Source organism: Mobula hypostoma, chromosome X1, assembly GCF_963921235.1.
Source record: "Mobula hypostoma chromosome X1, sMobHyp1.1, whole genome shotgun sequence".
Lineage (NCBI taxonomy): Eukaryota > Metazoa > Chordata > Chondrichthyes > Myliobatiformes > Myliobatidae > Mobula > Mobula hypostoma.
The window spans coordinates 70,413,146-70,420,747 of NC_086128.1; positions in this window are offsets into that span (position 1 = coordinate 70,413,146).

Here is a 7,602-nt window from a genome sequence, read left to right on the forward strand (position 1 = left end):
GGGAGCGCACCCAAATGCAAGACATAGACACTGAAGTACTAGGAACAGGACTAGGTTTGACAAGAAAGCAAGGGAAAGAACAATGCTGGACATTGACACAGGCCCTGGACGCGAATAGGATTCAGGGCCTGGGCTAGGACTTGGGCTAGAAGCTCGGGACGCGGACATGGAACTAGGAACAAGGAGCCTGGACTAGGAACTCGGAACTCTGGAACCAGAGTCTGGACAAATACCCGGAACTTGGGTCTTGCTTGGGACTCGGAACCTGGGTCTTGACCCGTAACTGGAGGCCAGGTCTGGGCTAGGACTCTGGACTAGGATCTTAGCAAGGGCTCGGGACTAGGATCTTGGCAAGGACAGGACGAGGTACTCCAGAACAGGACGAGGTATCCCAGTACAGGACGAGAAATCTCCAGCACCGGGCTGGGCGAGGTTCTCCAGGGCAGGAGGAGGTACTCCAAGGAGGAGTCTTGTGCTGGAGATTCCTCATCCTCTGCTGGATCGTCCCCATCCGAATCCTTTGGCAGTTTATCTCAACAGTTACTTCGGCACCAACCTTCGTCTGTAATCTTCGTCTGTTACTTTCGCCTGCAACCTTGCCTTCGTCTATTAACTTTGCCTGCAACCTCCCCTGCCGTCCACGCCTGTATCGCCATCTAGTGCAACCACCGAAGTGAGACCGGAGCCTTGCCATGCCAAGATAAGTAACTATCTATCGTTGAGTTTGGAACTGTCTCTTTGTGTCCCTGTGTTTAGTCTCTGTGTCAAAGAAGAGTTCCGGCCCTAGTCCTGTTCCCTAGGAAGGGTTTTGTCTCTGTATTCTGCGTACGAGTGCCGGCAGTAGGTCCTGTTCCCAAGGAGGGGTCCCGGCTCTGTGTTCTGTGTTCCTGTGTTCCAAGTTCCAGGCGCCGTGTTCCGGTCCTGTCCAAGTCAAGGCTTCGTGTTCTCGTCCTGTACATGTGCCTCGCCCAGCCCAGGAGTACCTCGCCCGGCTCGGTGCTGGAGATTCCTCGTCCTGTGCCGGAGGTTCCTCGCCCAGCTCGGTGCTGGAGGTTCCTCATCCTGTGCTGCATCATCCCCATCCGAATCTTCGGCAGTTTACCTCGGTAGTCATCCCGGCACTGCGTCCAAGAAAGGGTCCCGGCCCTGCGCTCTAAGGAGGATTCCCGGTTCCGTACCCAAGAGCCTAACCAAGCCGAGTCCAAGAACCGAGCCAAACTAGTCCAAGAGCCTCGCCCTGCCTTGGAGTACCTCGCCCTGCCCTGGAGTACCCCGTCCAGTCTACGTCCAAGGCTCTGAGCGTCAACTGCACGTCCAACGCTCTGTGCTCCTGTGTTCCAAGACAAAGTCCAGGCGCCGTGTTCCAGCCCTATCCAAATCTGAGCTTCGTGTCCTCATCTAGTGCTGGTACCTCACCCAGCCCAGGAATTCCTCGCCCAGCCCGGTGCTGGAGATTCCTGGTCTTGTGCTGGGGTACCTCGTCCTGTGCTGGAGTGCCTCGTCCTGTCCTGTAGCCACGTCCTGTCCTTGCCAAGATCCTATTCCCGAGTCCTTGCCAAGTTCCTAGTTACGAGTCGTTGCCAAGTTCTTAGTCCCGAGTCCTAGCCTAGACCCGGGTTCCGGTTCCGAGGCAAGACCCAGGCTCCGAGTCTCAACCAAGACCTAGGTTCCGGGTCCTTGTCTAGACTCTGGTTGCAGACCTCCTTGTTCCTAGTTCCACGTCCGGATCCCTTGCTTCTAGCCCTAGTCCTAGCCCAGGCCCTGAATCCTAGAAAGCAAACACGAGGAAATCTGCAGATGCTGGAAATTTAAGCAACGCACACAAAATGCTGGTAGGACGCAGCAGGCCAGGCGGCATCTATAGGAAGAGGTACAGTCGACGTTTCGGGCCGAGACCCTTCGTCAGGACTAACTGAAAGAAGAGATAGTAAGAGAAGTGGGAGGGGGAGGGGGAGATACGAAATGATAGGAGAGGACAGGAGGGGGAGGGATGGAGCTAAGAGCTGGAAAGTTGATTGATAGAAGGGATAGAAGGCTGGAATCTGAATCATAGTCTCGTCCAGGGCCTGCGTCAATGTCCAGCGTCGTTTCTTCCCTTGTTTTCTTGTCAAACCTAGTCCTGTTCCTAGTCCTTCAGTGTCTGTGTTTTGCATTTGGGTCTGCTCCCAACGCCTCCTTATGACAAAGTTAAGTGTCAGTGTCCGAGAGATCGAATTACGTATAAAAGGGCACAAGCCCTGGTGAGGAAAGTGGCGAAAGTTGAGAAAACGGTTTCACAACGTCATATTGTGATAATATTGGAAGGGATACAAAACTTGAAGATGTCTGGGGAATAATAAAGAGAATGGAGAATGGAGGATTCGTAGGGGTAATATATTCCAGTATTGATTTATCAGGTTGTCACTGAAATAGGTAGGTTGAGTTACTGACTGCGTCATTTGCGGCGATTCACAATCAAGATAATTTAAATGAAGATGTTAAACAATGTAAGTTTAAGGCTCTCAGTGAATACCCTGATGTACTGAAAAGTCAAACAGTAGCCAAATGGACGCGGATTTAAGCTTCAGTAGCTGGAACACAAGTTATGTGTTTCACGAGTAGGATTAATAAAACCTCACTTGATCAAACTCTTGAGATGTCAACGGTAAGATTTTCAGGCATCTGGATGGACTATAAGCTGAATAAGTTTAATAGAGCTGTTAGGGAGGGTTTAAACTGATTTAGCAGAGAAATGGGAACTGGAGTGATAGAACAAAGGAAGGGGAAAACAGAAATAAATCTAAGATAGTGAGCGGTAAAGATGTCAGGAAAGACAGGCAGGTGATGGGGCAAATTTGCAGCCATTGGGATGAGTTGCAGTGCAATCAAAGCAAAAAATACTAAATACTGGTCTTAAGGTGTTATACTTCAATGCACGCAGCATGAGGAATAAGGTGGATGATCTTGTCGTACAGCTACAGATTGGCAGGTATGATGTTGTGGCTATCACTAAGACGTGGCTAAAGGATGCATGTCTCTGGGAGCTGAACGTCCAAGGATACAAGGTGTATCGGAAGTAGAGGCAGGTAGGCAGAGGGGGTGGCGTGGCTTTATTGGTCAGAAATTATATCAAATCATTAGAAAGAGGTGACATAGGATCGGAAGGTGCAGAATCTTAAATTGATTGAGCTAAGAAATCGCAGGGGTAAAAGGACCCTAATGGTAGTTATATACAGGCCTCCAAATAGCTGCAGTGATGTGGACTACAGATTACAACGGGTAATAGAAAAGGCTTGTCAGAAGGGCAGTGTTATGATCATTGTGGGGGATTTTAACATGCGAGTGGATTGGGAAAATCGGGTCGGCACTGGATCTCAAGAAGAGAATTTGTAGAATGTCTGCGAGATGGCTTTTTAGAACAGCTTGTTGTTGATCCCACTAGGGGATCGGCTGTACTGGATTGGGTATTGTGTAATGAACCGGAGGTGATTAGAGAGATTGAGGTGAAGGAACCTTTAGGGGACAGTGACCGTAACATGATTGGGTTCACTGTGAAACTTGAAAAAGAGAAGCCGAAATCCAACGTGTCGGTATTTCAGTGGAGTAAAGGAAATTACAGTGGCATGAGAGAGGAATTGACCAAAGTTGAGTGGAAAGGGATACTGGCGGGAAAGACGGCAGAGCAGCAGTGGTTGGAGTTTATGTGAGAAGTGAGGAAGGTGCAAGACAGGTATATTCCAAAAAAAAAAATAAATTTTCGAATGGAAAAAGAATGCAACCGTGTTTGACAAGAGAAGTCAAAGCCAAAGTTAAAGCAGAGGAGAAGGCATACAAGGAAGCAAAAATTAGTGGGAAGACAGATGATTGGGAAGTTTTTAAAAGCTTACAAAAGGAAACTAATAAGGTCATTAAGAGGGAAAAGATGCACTATGAAAGGAAGCTAGCAAATAATATCAAAGAGGATACTAAAAGCTTTATCAAGTATATAAAGAGTAAAAAACAAGTGAGTGTAGATAGAGGACCGATAGAAAATGATGCTGGTGGAATTGTAATGGGAGATAAGGAGATGGCAGAGGAACTGAACGAGTACTTTGCATCAGTCTTCACTGAGGAAGACATCTGCTGTATACAGGACACTCAAGGGTGGCAGGGAAGAGAAGTGTGCGCGGTCACAATTACGACAGAGAATGTATTCAGGAAGCTGAATAGTAGATAAATCTCCCGGCCCAGATGGAATGCACCCTCGTGTTCTGAAGGAAGTAGCTGTGGAGATTGCGCAGGCATTAGCAATGATCTTTCAAAAGTCGATGGATTCTGGCATGGTTCCGGAGGACTGGAAGATTGCAAATGTCACTCCACTATTTAAGAAGGGGACAAGGAAGCAAAAAGGAAATTTTGATCTGTTAGCTTGGCATCGGTGGTTGGTAAGTTGTTGGAGTCGATTGTGAAGGATGAGGTTACAATTTTTTGAGGAAATTACAAGTAGGCAAGACAAGGGAGATGCACTAGATGTTGTATATTTGGATGTTCAGAACGCCTTTGACAAGGTGCCACACATGAGGCTGTTTAACAAGATAAGAGCCCATGGAATTACGGGAAAGCTAAATACCTGAATAGGGCGTTGGCTGATTTGCAGGAAACAGAGAGTGGGAATAAAGGGATCCTATTGTGGTTGGCTGCCGGTTACCAGTGGTGTTCCACAGGGGTCCGTGTTGGGGCCCCTTCTTCTTACCTTGTACATCAACGATTTGAATTATGGAATATTTGGCTTTGTGCCTAAGTTTGCTGATGATATAAAGATGGGTGGAGGGGCCGGTAGTGCTGAGGAAACAGAGAGTCTGCAGAGAGAGTTGGTTAGATTGGAAGAATAGGCAAAAAAGTGGCAAATGAAATACAGTGTTGGAAAGTGTATGGTTATGCACTTTGGCAGAAGAAATAAGTGGCAAGACTATTATTTAAATGAGGAGAGAATTCAAAGTTCTGAGATGCAACAGGATTTGGGAGTCCTCGTACAGGATACCCATAAAGTTAACCTCCTGGTTGAGTCAGTAGTGAAGAAGGCGAATGCAATGTTGGCATTCATTTCTAGAGGAATAGATTATACGAGCAGGGATGTGATGTTGAGGCTCTGTAAGGCACTGGTGAGACCTCACTGGAGTACTGTGGGCAGTTTTGGGCTCCTTATTTAAGAAAGGATGTGCTGATGTTGGCAAAAGTACAGAGAAGATTCACTAGAATGATTCCGGGAATGAGAGGGTTAGCATATGAGGAACGTTTGTCCGCTCTTGGACTGTGTTCCTTGGAGTTTAGAAGAATGAGGGGGGACCTCATAGAAACATTTCGAATGTTGAAAGGCATGGACAGAGTGGATGTGGCAAAGTTGTTTCCCAAGATGGGGGAGTCTAGTACGAGAGGGCATGACTTAAGGATTGAAGGGCGCCCATTCAAAACAGAGAGGCGGAAAATTTTTTTTAGAGGGTGGTGAATCTGTGGAATTTATTGCCACGGGTGGCAGTGGAGGTCAAGTCATTGGGTCTGTTTAAGGCAGAGATTGATAGGTATCTGAGTAGCCAGGGCATCAAAGGTTATGGTGAGAAGGCGGGGGAGTGGGACTAAATGAGAGAATGGATCAGCTCATAATAAAATGACGGAGCAGGGTTGACGGGCCAAATGGCCAACTTCTGCTCCTTTGTCTTATGGTCTTATGGTCTAATCCTGAAGCTCAAAACTAATAGAATGGCCAAAGCTGGAGGACTGTCGGGGACATCACTAGAAGAGTATTTTTATATTTTGATGGCTCGGTTCTTATCATACTACAGATATGGGATTGTCGGGTTATGCAATGTGTCCTACTGCCGTGTTCTGTAATCCCACCTTGTTTTTTTCAAATGACCTTAGTTGATTTTATCTTACATAATTTAATAAAGTTTACAGATTTTGTTATGCCTGAGAGTCTGTTGATTTATCAGTATATTAAGAACGATTATTGTGGAATGTTAACCGCTTTTGCAAATGGATCAAAATATAATTTAAGAAGGAATGTTGGTGTGTCTGTTTTTGTGCCTGAATTACAGGTAGCGATAAATAAACAACTTAAAAACCATTTACAGGATAGACAGCAGAACTGGTTGGCATAATTTTAGGCTTACACTGGGTGGAGGAAATTTGTTCATGAAAGTTGTAATTTGTTCAGATTACTTTTCGGTTTTGATGAGTCTAAAAAAAGGCCATTACTACAGGAGGTCAGAATTACTGTTGGAAACTCATCAGACTGTTATTTCATATACAAAGTATTGGTTTATATCACAAACAAGAGAAAATCTGCAGATTTTCAGGTCTACAGATCACAGGCGACACTTCACCTGTGAGTCGGCTGGGGTGATATACTGCGACCGGTGCTCCCGATGTGGCCTTCTATATATTGGCGAGACCCGACGCAGACTGGGAGACCGCTTTGCTGAACACCTACGCTCTGTCTGCCGGAGAAAGCAGGATCTCCCAGTGGCCACACATTTTAATTCCACATTCCATTCCCATTCTGACATGTCTATCCACGGCCTCCTCTACTGTAAAGATGAAGCCACACTCAGGTTGGAGGAACAACACCTTATATCCCGTCTGGGTAGCCTCCAACCTGATGGAATGAACATTGACTTCACAAACTTCCGCTAAAGCCCCACCTCCCCCTCTTACCCCATCCGTTATTGATTTTTATACACATATTCTTTCCCTCACTCTCCGTTTTCTCCCTTTGTCCCTCTGACTATACCCCTTGCCCATCCTCTGGGTTCCCCCCTTGTCTTTCTCCCTGGGCCTCCTGTCCCATGATCCTCTCATATCCCCTTTGCCAATCACCTGTCCAGCTCTTGGCTCCATCCCTCCCCCTCCTGTCTTCTCCTATCATTTTGGATCTCCCCCTCCTCCTCCAACTTTCAAATCTCTTACTAGCTCTTTCTTCAGTTAGTCCTGACAAAGGGTCTCGGCCTGAAACATCGACTGTACCTCTTCCTAGAGATGCTCCCTGACCTGTTGCGTTCACCAGCAACTTTGATGTGTCTTGCTTGAAAATCTGCAGATGCTGGAAATTCAAGCAGCACACACAAAATGCTGGAGGAACTCAGCAGGCCAGGCAGCATCTATGGAAAAAAGCACAGTCGATGTTTCGGGCCGAAACCATTAAGCAGGACTGGATTTAAAAAAAAAAAGCTGAGGAGGACATTTGGAAGGTGGGTGAAGGGGAGAGCGGAACACCAGACGCTTGGAGTGGAAGGTATGAAGCAAAGAGCAGAGAGGTTGATTGGTGAAAGAGAATGAAGGTCATGGAAGAAAGAGAATAGGGAGTAGGGGGAACGAGGAGCGGCAAAGGGAGGAGATGGGAGAGATAACATGAGAGAGGGAAAGGGGGATGTGAAATGGTGAAGGTGGGTGAAGGCATTTTGGGGTTCCTTCACACAGAGCTGTTGAGCGGAATGAGAGGGTTAACTGTTTAGCTAGAAAAGCTGTTAAAAATTCATTTGTGGATACTAACCTTCCCATTAAGCTAAGGAGTTGGTATGGTTAACAACTAGGGGCTAATGGAAAGTCTTGTGGGAGAATGGGCGTAAGGAGAGACACCTTTACAGA